Below are 13,906 nucleotides of genomic sequence, written 5' to 3'. Positions count from 1 at the left end.
TCTTGCCTGGAAAATTCCACAAACAGAGGAGCCTGGCAGGCTATAGCACATTGAATTGTAAAGAGTCAGACACAACTGAGCATGCATGCATGCACAATGTTTATAGGAGAGTCAGTTGGTATTTGAGTGACAATTTAAAAAGCATAAACATTTCTGTATAATTTGACTCCCCTACTTTAGGTCTAGAAATATGAGAAAAATTAGTATAAAAGTTTAGATGCCTTATTTGCAGTGATTCTTTATCATAGTAACAAAATTAATAATAATCCATGAACTGAGCAATGGAAATACTTTAATAATTATGATATACATATGAAATTCAAGCCTAAATAGTTATTTCTTAAATTTATTTATTTTTAATTGGAGGATAATTGCTTTACAATATTGTGGTGGTTTCTGCCATATATCAACATGAACTAGCCATAGGTGTACATATGTCCCCTCCCTGTTGAACCTCCCTCCCGTCACCCCCCTCCGATCCCACCCTAATAGGTTGTTATCACAGAGCACTAGATTTGAGTTCCCTGTGTCATAGAGCAAATTTCCACTAGCTATCTAATTTTACATATGGTAGTGTATTAAGTTTCAGTGCTTACTCTCTTAATTTGTCCCACCCTCTTCTTCCCCATCCCCACCATGTCCACAAGTCTGTTCTCTGTGTCTGCATCTCCACTGATATACTACAGATAGGTTCACAAGTAACATCTTTATAGATTCCACATATGTTCATTAATGTATGATTCTTGTTTTTCTCTGACTTATTTCTCTCTGTATAATAGGCTCTAAGTTCATCCACCTCATTGGAACTGAATCAAATGTGTTTCTTTTTATGGCTGAGTAATATTCCATTGTGTATATGTACCACGACTTTATCCATTCATCTGTCGATGGACATCCAGGTTGCTTCCATGTCCTAGCTATTATAAATAGTGCTGTGATGAACACTGAGGCACATGTATCTTTTTCAATTATGGTTTTCTCAGGGTAAAAGCCCAGTAGTGGGATTGTTGGGCCATAGGGCAGCTTTATTCCTAGTTTTTTTTCTGTACTGTTCTCCATAGTGTCTGTATCAATTTACATTCCCACCAACAGTGAAAGAGGGTCACATCCTCTCCAGTATTTATTGTTTGTAGATATTTTGACAATGGGATGAGCTGATACCTCATGGTAGTTTTGATTTGCATTTCTTTAATAATGAGTGATGTGGATCATCTTTTCATCTGCTCACTAGCCATCTGTATATCTTCTTTAGAGAAATGTCTGTTTAGGTCTTCCGCCCATTTTTTGACTGGATTGTTTGTTTTTCTGGTATTGAACTGAATGAGCTGCTTGTATATTTTAGAAAGAAATCCTTTGTCAGTTGTTCCATTAGCTATTATTTTCTCTCACTCTGAAGGCTCTCTTTTCACCTTGTTAATCCTATCCTTTGCTAAGAAGTATGAGAATAATTAATGACACATGCAGATGTTCAAAATAATATTTATAGAAAGAAAATTACAAAATAGCCTGTTAAATATGACTGCATATAAATAAAATCTTGACTGCAAACAAAATACTAACAATAGATGACTTAGGTTGGAGAAGTTATGTAACTTTTCCCCATATCTATACTATGTGAAAGCTTTCCTGGTGGCTCAGTCAGTAAAGAATCCATCTGCAATGCAGGAGACCTGGTTCAATCCCTGGATCAGGAATATCCTCTGGAGAAGGAAATGGCAACCCAGTCTAGTATTCTTGCTTGGGAAATTCCATGGACAGAGGAGTCTGGTGGACTATAGTTCATGGGGTCACAAAAGAGTCGGACACAAGTAGCAATGAAACCACCACCATACTATGTGAATGTTATGTATTTCCTATTTTTTTGGTTTTGAAAATGTTATTCTACTTGATTTGGTAACAATGTAGTAATAATACCTTTCACTTAATTCACCTTCATGTCTATTATTAACTATGCCACTGTTAGTCACAGTACTACAGTACACAGTCACATACTACAGTACTTTACAAAGTGTAATTATTAAGTAGCAATATTTAGCAATTATTAGTATTTAGTGAAATATTAAGTACTCATTAAGTATTAATTGTTAGATGCTTGCTTGCTTGCTTGTGTGCATGCTGTCATGTCTGACTCTTTGTGACTTCAATGGATTGTTGCCCACCAGGCACCTCTGTACATGGGATTTTCCAGGCAAGAATACTGGAGTTTGCCATTTCCTCCTCCAGCGGACCCTCCTGACCCATGGATCAAACCTATGTCTTTTGTTTCTCCTGCATTGGTGAGCGGATTCTTTACCATTGTGTCACCTGGGAAGCCCCAAGTAGAGATAATTAATTTTAACTTACTCTGCTCAATCAAGCTAAGGAAATAAAATTAATTACAATACTCAATGTCTATATTTTATAAACTGTTCCTTCTTCTTCCAACAACCATTAAGATGATATAATCAAAAAGGAACTTGCTTTCTGACTAATGCCTTCTCACAGGACCATCATTCTGGGTTCATTTTGTAACAGATTCTTATTTAGCCAGTACTATTTATTTTTAACTACAGGTTAACTGAGATTAATAATTGTGGAAGTGTAAATAATATAAAAGCCGGTATAAGGAGTAAATTTACCAGAACATCAGCTTGAAGGAAATCTATAAGAATATAAAATCAAGTAGTCTTACGTGTGTATACGTATGTAAGTATGTGTGTGTGTGTGAGAGAGAGAGAGAGAGAGAGAGAGAAAAGAGAGATAGAGAGGGAGAGAGAAATGTGAGGAAAGGGTGCTCCTTGACATATAAAACATGCTTATTTCCATTCTCACTATTTCCCTCACAGGCTCCAAGTCTCCCAGATCATGAGACTCAAGTGCTCAATCATCACATTTTAGAACTTATGCAACAGTTTGTTCATAAAATCCCCAGTGTTTGGCAATATTTCAAGAGAATTACACCAAGATGGCTCTTGACATTCTCTTAATTTAGGTTTGACTGCCTTGAAATCAAAAGCACACCAAAATTCAAAAGCAAAGCACATCCTATTTCTAAGTCCAAATGTGCTGGAAAGTGAGTGGGCAAGGAACTATCATTCCTGGACTTACACTAAAACCCAAGCGACTAATATGCTCAGTGTGATAGCTTGAGTTTTCTTGGACTCCCTGGCTTATCACTTAAGTTCCATGTCCTGGAAAACTTCTCAGTCCCCAGTATTGATAAAGTTGGATACCCTTGTTATACCTGGACCTGAGATGAACTATAATAAACAAATTATCCCATTGAGATTCAGAACTAGTATCTTCCATTGAAGACAAAGGGATCTTTGAAATGAGTTTGATAGTTATTTTTCAGATTGCATAATTGTAATAGCATTGCTCAAGTCCAATGTTAATGTGCTAATATACTGGATGGATTTGTTTATTATAAACCCTACTGGTATCCACTATAATGAAGGAGCTTGTGCCCTTTTAAAGTCACTATATTCCCAAAGCTTTCCAGGACTGTGCAACTAAAAATACATATGACATGCAATAAAATCATTTTTGTCATACCAGATAATATGGGATGAGCATTATGCTATTTTATGGTAACAGTCCTGCACAGTTGATGAAAAAAGCTAGTGGTGCTTAATGATTCACTATGCTTTATAGTGGACTAAATAAATATGAAACTCTATTGCCTACATAATGCCTTATATTTTAATAGTGACTCTACTATTAGTAGACTAGTATTAGTGGACTTCACTGGTGGCTCAGACAGTAAAGCATCTGTCTACAATGCGGGAGACCTAGGTTCAATCCTGGGTCAGGAAGATCTCCTGAAGAAGGAAATGGTAACCCACTCCAGTATTCTTGCCTGGAAAATCCCATGGATGGAGGAATCTGGTAGGCCTCAGTCCATGGGGTCGCAGAGTCAGACACAACTGAGCGAATTCACTTTCACTTTCTACTATTAGTGTTGGAGAAGACTCTTGAGAGTCCCTTAGATTTCAAGGAGATCAAATCAGTCAATCCTAAAGGAAATCAACCCTGAATATTCATTGGAAAGACTGATGCTGAAGCTGAAGCTCCAATACTTTGGCCACGTGATGTGAAGAGCTGACTCTAAATTTTTGAAAAGACCCTGATGCTGGGAAAGATTGAAGCAGGAGGAACAGGGGATGACAGGGGACAAGATGGTTGGGATGGCATCACTGACTTAGTGGACATGAGTTAGAGCAAGATCCAGGAGATAGTGAAGGACAGGGAAGGCTGGAGTGCTGCAGTCCATGGGGTCTCAAAGAATCAGACATGACTGAGTGACCTAAAAACAACAACTGTTATTAGTATTTGGTGTGCATCTTTTGACATGATTATATCCTCCTTTTCCACATTCCTTCAGAAGAATGCTAAATATCAGGATATTTTCACCTAGTAGGTAATGCAATATACCTGAACCATCCTGATATGGAAATATTTCTGTTCCATAAGAAGACGTTATCAGAGAGGCAAATCCTAGTGTAATAGGGACTTCAAGTAAGCCCAAATATGTCTTTATATTAATGATATTCTGATAGTGGCTTGGATCAAAGAAACTGCTTACCTTATATGCAGTGTTATGCAATAACAGGTAGTCCATGAAATATGATAAACTCTCAGGCCAGAAGTGATTATCTTATTCTAAAGAAAATTCCACTTTATTGACTATGCACAAGAGTTTAGCTGTGTGGGTCACAACAAACTGGAAAATTCTTAAACAGATGGGAATACCAGATTACCTAAGCTGTCTCCTGAGAACCCTGTATGCAGGTGAAGAAGCAACAGTTAGAACTGGACATGGAACAACAGATTGGTTCCAAATCGTGAAAGGAGTATGTCAAGCCTGTATATTGTCACTCTGCTTACTCAACTTATATGCAGAGTACATTATGAGAAATGTTGGGCTGGATGAAGCACAAGCTGGAGTCAAGATTGCTGAGAGAAATATCAATAACCTCAGATATGCAGATGGCACCACTCTTATGGCAGAAAGTGAAGAAGAACTAAAGAGCCTCTTGATGAAAATAAAAGGGGAGAGCGAAAAAGTTGGTTTAAAACTCAACATTCAGAAAACTAAGATAAGGGCATCTGGTCCTATCACTTCATGGCAAATAGATTGGGAAATAATGGAAATTGTGACAGATTTTATTTTTTTAGCCTCCCAAATCACTGCAGATGGTGACTGCAGCCATGGAATTAAAAGATGATTGCTCCTTGGAAGAAAAGTTATGACCAACCTAGACAGCATATTAAAAGCAGAGACATTACTTTGCCAGCAAAGTCTGTCTAGTAAAGGCTATGGTTTTTCCAGTAGTCACGTATGGATGTGAGAGTTAGACTATAAAGAAAGCTGAGCACCGAAGAATTGATGCTTTTGAACTGTGGTGTTGGAGAAGACTCTTGAGAGTCCCTTGAACAGCAAGGAGATCCAACCAGTCCATCCTAAAGGAAATCATTCCTGAGTGTTCATTGGAGGACCAATGCTGAAGCTGAAATTCCAATATTTTGGCCATCTGATGCAAAGACCTATCTCATTTGAAAAGACCCTGATGCTGGGAAAGATTGAAGGTGGAAGGAGAAGGGGACAGCAGAGAATGAGATGGTTTAATGGTATCATCAACTCAATGACATGAGTTTGAGTAAGCTCTGGGAGTTGGTAATGGACAGGGAAGTTTGGTATGCTGCAGTCTATGGTGTCATGAAGAGTTGGACACAACAGAGTGACTGAACTGAACTGAACTGAACTGAAAGAATATTGGCTATTAGAGAAGTACCATTGGCCATAAGCTCATCCATTTTTAGAATGAAGGAAGCCCAACATTCACTTGTCAAGTTTGGCTAATGGAGACAATAAAATCAGCATCTGTTTTTGTTAATTCTCCATGATACATCCAAGCAAATTTTAGTAGAATATTCTGCAAAAAGAAGCCTTGGAATTTATCCAGTAAGTGATAAAATAAGTTCTTTATTTGGGTCACACATTTCTTTAATGTTATAGACATAAAACTGTCAGTGAGTGACCAACATCATAGTTAATTAAAGCATTTAGTAAGACAGTTTTGTTGTATCAACTCTCATTGAATTTTCTGGCTTTAAGACTTGCAAATGCTACTGAAATATATAACATTTTGGCAACAACTTTCAACCTATTTATAGTTTCTAAAGGAAGAACCTTATCAAAGGTAAGATAAAATCATTAGAAATTCCATTTCTAGTTTTCAAAGAGCTCCCTTGGAACAAAATCCTATAGATTGGGACAAGCCTAAGAAAACTGCATTACTCAAATAACTGGTTCATTAGTGAAGTACTAAGCCTGTTGTCACTAACTAAGAGTTGATGAAGGTGATGCCTAAACCTGGCAACCTGATAAGAAAGCAGAATTCACTAATTGAAGATTCTACCTCAAGTGGGCTAGTACAATGGAGTAACACAACCACTTCTCAGCAATTTACTCCTTGCCAACTTCATTGACTACTGAGCACAATTACAGCTTCTCAAGTGACTCTTTTCACAAGACAGCATTCTACTTCTGAAATGACTGGGTGATGAAAGTAAACATCCTCACTGTCTGAATCTATGTCATTTATGAGTGAGTTTATGTAGTTAGGACATTGAAAGATCCAAAACAAAATGACTGAGCATCTGGTATCCCAGCACTGACATGGGACATCTTTCTTTTTCCTAAACATTTGTCCTCCACCAAATTGAAGTTTGCATAACTATCAACTCATTCCATCCAAAAAAGAGAAGAACTGAATAATCTTAGTCTACCATCTATGGAGAATGAGGGAAGCTCTAAGATACTAAAAACACAGTAATTTTCATCTAAGAATCCAGTCTTAGATAATTTTAATTCTCTAAAACTATAGCTGACATCTAAGTATAATTTCAACAGCCTACCTCTGAAACACTCCACTGAGCCATCTAAATGTTCTCATCCAAATGTCTCTTTTATTTTAATGGACACTGACTTCATATTCATGTTGTGTAGGATATTTTTCAACAAGTTTTTTTTCTGATGAATTCAAGGAAATGAATGCTTTTTTCTTAATGTATGAGAAGATTGAAGTCTTGTTAAAATATGGCCTCATTATCCTCCCTGCAACTCAAAGTACATTTAAATATTGGGGCTCTCTTGATTAAAGATCTACTCCTTACTACAAGTATTAAAGCTTTTTTCCCATCTGTTAAAAAAGTTGTTTGCTAACTTTACAGTACTAAGGCTCAACTGTATTAAAACTTGGTTTTGTGTCTCTGGGATAAGTGATTAGTCAAATAATAATATTTAGTTCTTCTCATCCTCTCCTATTTCACCTATGGCAATGTGACTTAGTTAAAAATTATAGTTAAAACTTATAAACTTATATCAGTGATTACAAAGTACCCAGTTGTGCATCAACACCAGCTTGGGGATTTGATAAAAATATTGACTCTTCTCTTATTCCACATTCCAAAGATTTAAGATGTCAAATGGTAAATTCTGACTATTTGAATTTTCACCAAGGTTCAGTTCAGTTCAGTTCAGTTGCTCAGTCATGTCCAACTCTTTGCGGCCCCATGAACCACAGCACGCCAGGCCTCCCTATGCATCACAAACTCCTGGAGTCTACCAAAACTCATGTCCATTGAGTCAGTGAGGCCATCCAACCATCTCATCCTCTGTCATCCCCTTCTCCTCCTGCCCTCAATCGTTCCCAGCATCAGGGTCTTTTCAAATGAGTCAGCTCTTCGCATCAGGTGGCCAAAGTATTGAAGTTGTAGCTTCAGCATCAGTCCTTCCAATGAACACCCAGGACTGATCTCCTTTAGGATGGACTGGTTGGATCTCCTTGCAGTCCAAGGGACTCTCAAGGATCTTCTCCAACACCAAGATTACCAGCTGATTATGAAGCACAGTGATTCACACAAACTTCAGAAATAACCTTGCATATTTTAACATGTCTATGATCTGTGATTCAGACTTTTGTATCTAAAATCACTTTAATTGATTTTAGAGTCTTTATGGAGATTAAAATCTCATATATCAATTTAAATTTTCATAGATTTTATTAATGATAGACAAACATTTAAGGTTTTAAAATAAGCTAATCGTACTCTTAAAAGTTAGAAATAATATAGGAAACATTGAATTCATCTTTCACCTGAAATTTCTTTTCTCAAAAATTTTTAAAATAGATTTGACAGGCAAATTCTGGATATTTTAATTCAGGCCACAGGGTGTCTTCAGCTTGGTAAAAGAATCTGTTCTCTAAGTATCTATCTATCTGTTAATCAAAATTTGGGGAAATATTTATTCATTTATTTAAAATAAATAACTGCTGTCATTGATCTGTAGTCTCCCTTTTATCAACAAAAAGACACTGTATTCTACATGCATAACATGTAATTTCTTAGTTGTATGGTCTGTGAATCATGGAATCCATAGCATTCTAGATTGTTCTAACTCTGTTACCTTGCTCGTGCTTTTTCTATGTAAGTTTCCGAGGAAAATTACATGTTATGCAATTCAACTTTCATGTAATCATTATCCAGTATTACATATCATGCCATAACAGCTTAAATAATCATTATTTTGTATTTCTTTTTGATAAAAGTTCAATTTTATTACAACTATAATTGCATGCATTTTACAGAGTTCTAAAAACATGCGTGTTTTTCCAAATTATCTTCCTTTTCTCCAATTTTACATTACATTTTCAGTTCTATTAACTCTGTTACTCAGTAGCATCCAGTTTAATTTATTTTCTTATAACTTTTCTCCAACAATTCTAAAATATCAGTGAAAAAGTTCTTTTGATCAATTTTATACATCTCCTTTCAAAAATAACCTTTCTTATGATCAAGAAATGCACCTGATTCTTGTCTGGATTACACTGTTTTTTCTAGCACAGTTTACTTTTTAAAATTTATATCCTCTTGAATATTTTCAAAGATTACAGAATTCAATATAACAAAGTTGTGCATTTCAGAATGTGATTCAAGTTGCATTTCTCTTTATTGTTCTTATTTATCGTAAAAGCATCCAGTCTGCTTAAAACAAGAAAAACAAAATTATTGAAGCCATTTTATTTGTTTGTTTTTTATATAAAGTCTGATGATACTAATGATATCAATTAGGTGGCTCCAGGCTCCAATAAATTTACATAATTTTTCTTTCCCTATGTCCTATCATAAACTTTCAATGGAAACCTTCCATAGTTTTAATTCTTCCATAAAGATTCTGTGTTAGAGACTATTATTTCTAACCCTTCATTTTCACCTCATAATAAAACCCTGAAATGTTTTCTGATATTGGTAAAGATGTTTTGATTTTATGGAAGACAAATCCAATTCCTAGAGAAGAAACATATTGCAATATTTTGCATTGGCCAATGAAATATAAAGTGAAATTTGCTTGAAAAATTTGGTAACGATTTTATTTCCTTTAGAGTTTTCTATGGGAGAAATAATAAGACTTACTTCATTTGATGAAGATTAAATGTAAAAGACTAGAAATAAGCAAGCAACAAACAAACTTGGCATCTAGTAAGTGCTAAATAGGGATTAAATATGTAAATGCTAGAACAACACAAAGTAATGCAAGATGATGGTCCAGAGTTCTTATAACATTTAGCCATTCAACCTATGCCAGCAAAACCTGTCTGCCAGAATTTTATGCACTCAGAAGACTAAGCCTTAATTATTAAGACATTATTTGTTTAGTGTCTTTCACAAATAGCTAAAAGCACCATAACCTCAAACATCTTCCCTTCTGACTTTATAGCTACCCTCCCTGTCTCCATCAACGCCTTTTGAAATTTTTCCTGGCATTAGTTCCTAAAAAGATGCCAACTTCTGTAAGACATAGCATTCCTATTCCTAGCTCCATCTCAATCACCCAGTACCCTAGAAGTAAAAGAAGCCAAAGAGAGGTTGAAGGATCTCTTGAATAACAGGAAAACTCACAGAAACCTTTTGTATTGGAGGAAATTTGATTAGTAATATTAAATTGAAATAGTTAAAAAATTCTTTGGGGGGAGAAGACTGATTAAGCAAAAACATCTCCAGCAGAACTTGATTTTTATAAAAGAAAGAAGGCAAGAGTAAACAAAGCACAAATTTTAAAATGAAGTCAATTTAGGTAAAATATAGCATATATGTATATAAATAGTATATATATTATGTATATATAAATGAACATACATTTGTGTACACATTTGTGTGCACACACAATTATAAGCCAGTATATTTGCCAACCTGGGCAAAATGAAATACTCTTCTGGGAAAATATAAAATATCAAAATTGAAACTGAAAGTCTCTCAGTCCTGTCCAACTCTTTGTGACCCCAAGGACTATACAGTCCATGGAATTCTCCAGGCCAGAATACTGGAGTGGTTAGCCTTCCCCTTCTCCAGGGGATCTTCCCAACCCAGGGATCGAACCCAGGTCTCCTGCATTGCAGATTTCTTACCAGCTGAGCCACAAAGGAATTGGCAAAGTAGATATAAACAACATGACTAATTGAAATGCTAATTACAGACCTTTAACGGCTTCTCCACTTCCACCCCACATACAATCTTCATGGTTATTTCACCAAATTATCAAGGAACTCTCCATGTTATAAAAGTTTTACTAGGAAAAAAAATATATAACTACCTTACTTATTTGTTAAATAATCGTAATTTCAAAATTAATAAAGATGGTATTATAATAGAAAACTAAGTTTCCTTGTAATCAAAATGCCACTATTTTTAATGATTATACTATCTAATTGAGTCTGTCTCTGTATTTTTTAAATGTGTACAGTTTTTATCACAGAAATTCAAAAGTAAATTTAACAAGAGAAACTTTTCCAAGCATCTTTCCATTAATGAATTAAGATATAAATTGTAAACTAATGTAAAAAAAGCACTTGGTAAGTTTCAGCATCTCCAAATGCTTAATAATGCTCAGAATCAGTTATAAGCAGTATTTATCTTACCTAATAGAGTTAATATACCAACAATATATAGGAAACAACGTAGACAAATATACATGCAATCCCTTTAAAAATTAGGGAAATACAAGAATGCCTATTGTTTTCTGATCTCAACAAGATTAACCATAATTGATGAACATATCTCAGAGGAAAAAGAGGAAAAGAAGTGAGGCATGATTTGGAGGAAAATAAAACTGCATAGAAAACTAAAGAGTACTAACAGCAACCTATAACAAAAAAGAGTGTTCAGTAAGGATGTCACATATAAGTTCAGGTAACAAAAATCAATAGCATTACCATATATCAACAATAATCTTCTAGGAAATATAATAGAAAGCAAAATAATATCTAAAAACAGTAATATAAATGTTAGGTATTAGGTGTGATTGTCTGAAAGGATATAAAGAAACACTAGGATAAATGTCAGGTTAATACATTGAACTACCTAATAGTGCAAGGCTGCCAATTTTTCCCAAGCTATTTTAAAAATACACTGCAAGTTCCATTACATTTGCAGAGAGACTTTTAAGGAGCCTATTCTAATATATGTATTGGTCAGTTTCCAGAATTTATATGAGTCAGAAAATTGAACATATTTCCTCTCTCCTCTTAGAAATGACACAAAAGATATAAGGATAAGAATAATAAAAACTCAAACACATTTCAAAATAAAATCATAACACTAATAAGGACTGCCAAAAGAAGCAATGCTTGTGCAAAGTATTCTTGTAAGAAAATGAAAAGAAATTTAACATAGATTCCATGTGTTGAATTCAGCTGCAGTATATCACAGAGTACACTTTGGAGGAGCAAATATAGGCTAAAGATAAAATGAATTGGATGTTGGCAGAAGCCATTCTAACCCAGCTAATTTCAGAAAAATAGACTCAGTAAAATTGCACCAAAAGTACATAAACAAGACATGCTTGCAGGAAGCCGTGTTTGTAGTTACTTAGAGGAGACTTTTGTGTCGTGAAAATAAGCTATCCAGAAACATTAAAATTACCAATTTCTAACAGCAAGTGAGGCCTAGTAAATAAATGGACCAGGAAAAGAAACTCATTCTAAGAGACAGAAAATGAAAGAACTAGCACAGTGTCTATAGAAATATACTACCAAGAAAAAGATGAAAGATTTAGCAAAATGAATTATCTGACAAAAACTATAGAAAAGTTGTTGCTATATTTTGTAGTATGTGAGTATGCACGTGCAATTACAGATAAAAAATAAATCCAACACATTTGTAATAAACACACCATGTTGTACTTTCCATGTCACCTTTTATGAATGAAGGACTTAGATTGCCCCCAGCCAGAAGATAACCCTCAGCCCTTAGTCCCTTTGGAAATTGCCTCAGTTGAAAAACAATTGATTTTCTTAAGTCATGCCTATTTTAGAACAAGCCTATATTCAGTGACTGACCAAAGTAAGGCCCTTTGTTCAACTTAGCATAACTTTGAAAAGAACTTGCTAGATAATCTCTATCTTTTATTGGTACTACTTAGTAACACTTCTGCCCAAACCTGCTCCCTCTGTCTCCCTTTCACGGTTGTCAATACTGGAATATAAATAAAATAAAATATTAAATAAATATGTTAAATAAAATATTTAACATCAATCACTATCTACTCTTGAGACAATAAAATTTTGACAATTGTTACCAGAAGTGGAGTGGTTCAAGAAAGCAAATAGTAATATTGGATTTTGTACCTGGATCATCTTACCATTCAGGTGGCAATGATGATTCTATCACCTAAGGTAAATGAACCACAGATAGCTCTTGGCATGACAGTGAAATAGTTTTTCAAACATTTATTAGTGTAAACTGGGATGTTAAACTCTTGGAAAATAATGGACTGGCTGGGGTAAATAGTAAATAGAAATATAGTCCAGGAAACTAGATTTCTGGACAAAGTCATGTTATCCAAAATGGAGAATTCCGTACTTCTTGAAAAACAGTTCCTGGCATATTACTGGATGCTGACAGAGACAGAGTTCTTGACATGGAAATTCAAGGGATAATGTAGGAAGCATTCCTCATCATGAACTGGGTTTTCTCAAACTCACAGAATCATAAAATTGGGCAGGCCAAGAACATTTTGCTATAAAAAGGGAGTGCACATCCAGGATAGCACATGAATAGCAGAATACACCCAAAGTGCATGAGCTGGGCACTCAGATACCCAGGACATTCGCCAATATTGCACATGAGGCCCCCCTTCATTGCACACAGTTATGGCCCCTCAAGATCATCTCTTATGATCAAATAGAGAAGGAAAGAATTCCAACTTGAATCATGACTAAGTCATCACAGCTGCACTAAAGGCCCACTCAGAAGTAGCCTCTAAATACAGTGGTGAAGAAAATACTCCCAAAGGGCAGATATTTGTGCAGTGCACTTGACTATCAATTTTGAATGGAAGGAGATGGGTATATTAGTGAATTCATTGGCCAACTAATCAAATGCCTGGAAGGAAGAAGAATGAAAGTGAATCTAAGATATAAAGAACTGGAATTGAGGCATATCACACGCATATGGGAGTGAAAGAAAGTGTTGAAATCTTTCAATCACATAATAACTAGCACCCACAAAAGTGTACTCACCACGGAACAAATACAAAGCAACCAGGAGACAAAACACTCAGTCAATATAACTCAACCACCCCGATGTTGATACAATAGGCTCAGGAATGAAGTAGGCATGACGGCAGAGATGGAGGCTACACAAGGAACAACTTGCCAGGTTTCCAAATTGTGCTTAGTCGCTCAGCTGTGCCCAAAGCTTTGTGACGCCACGGACTGTAGGCCGCCAGGTTCCTCTGTCCAGGGGACTCTCCAGGCAAGAATACTCAGTGGGTTGCCATGCCCTCCTCCAGGGGATCTTCCCAACCCGGGGATCAAATTCAGGTCTTTCACATTGCAGGCAGATTCTTTACCATCTGAGCCAC

The sequence above is a fragment of the Muntiacus reevesi genome, chromosome 6, assembly GCF_963930625.1.
Source record: "Muntiacus reevesi chromosome 6, mMunRee1.1, whole genome shotgun sequence".
NCBI classification, from domain to species: Eukaryota; Metazoa; Chordata; class Mammalia; order Artiodactyla; family Cervidae; genus Muntiacus; species Muntiacus reevesi.
The sequence above is the reverse complement of the archived record's forward strand: the minus strand, read 5'-3'. Positions refer to the sequence as shown.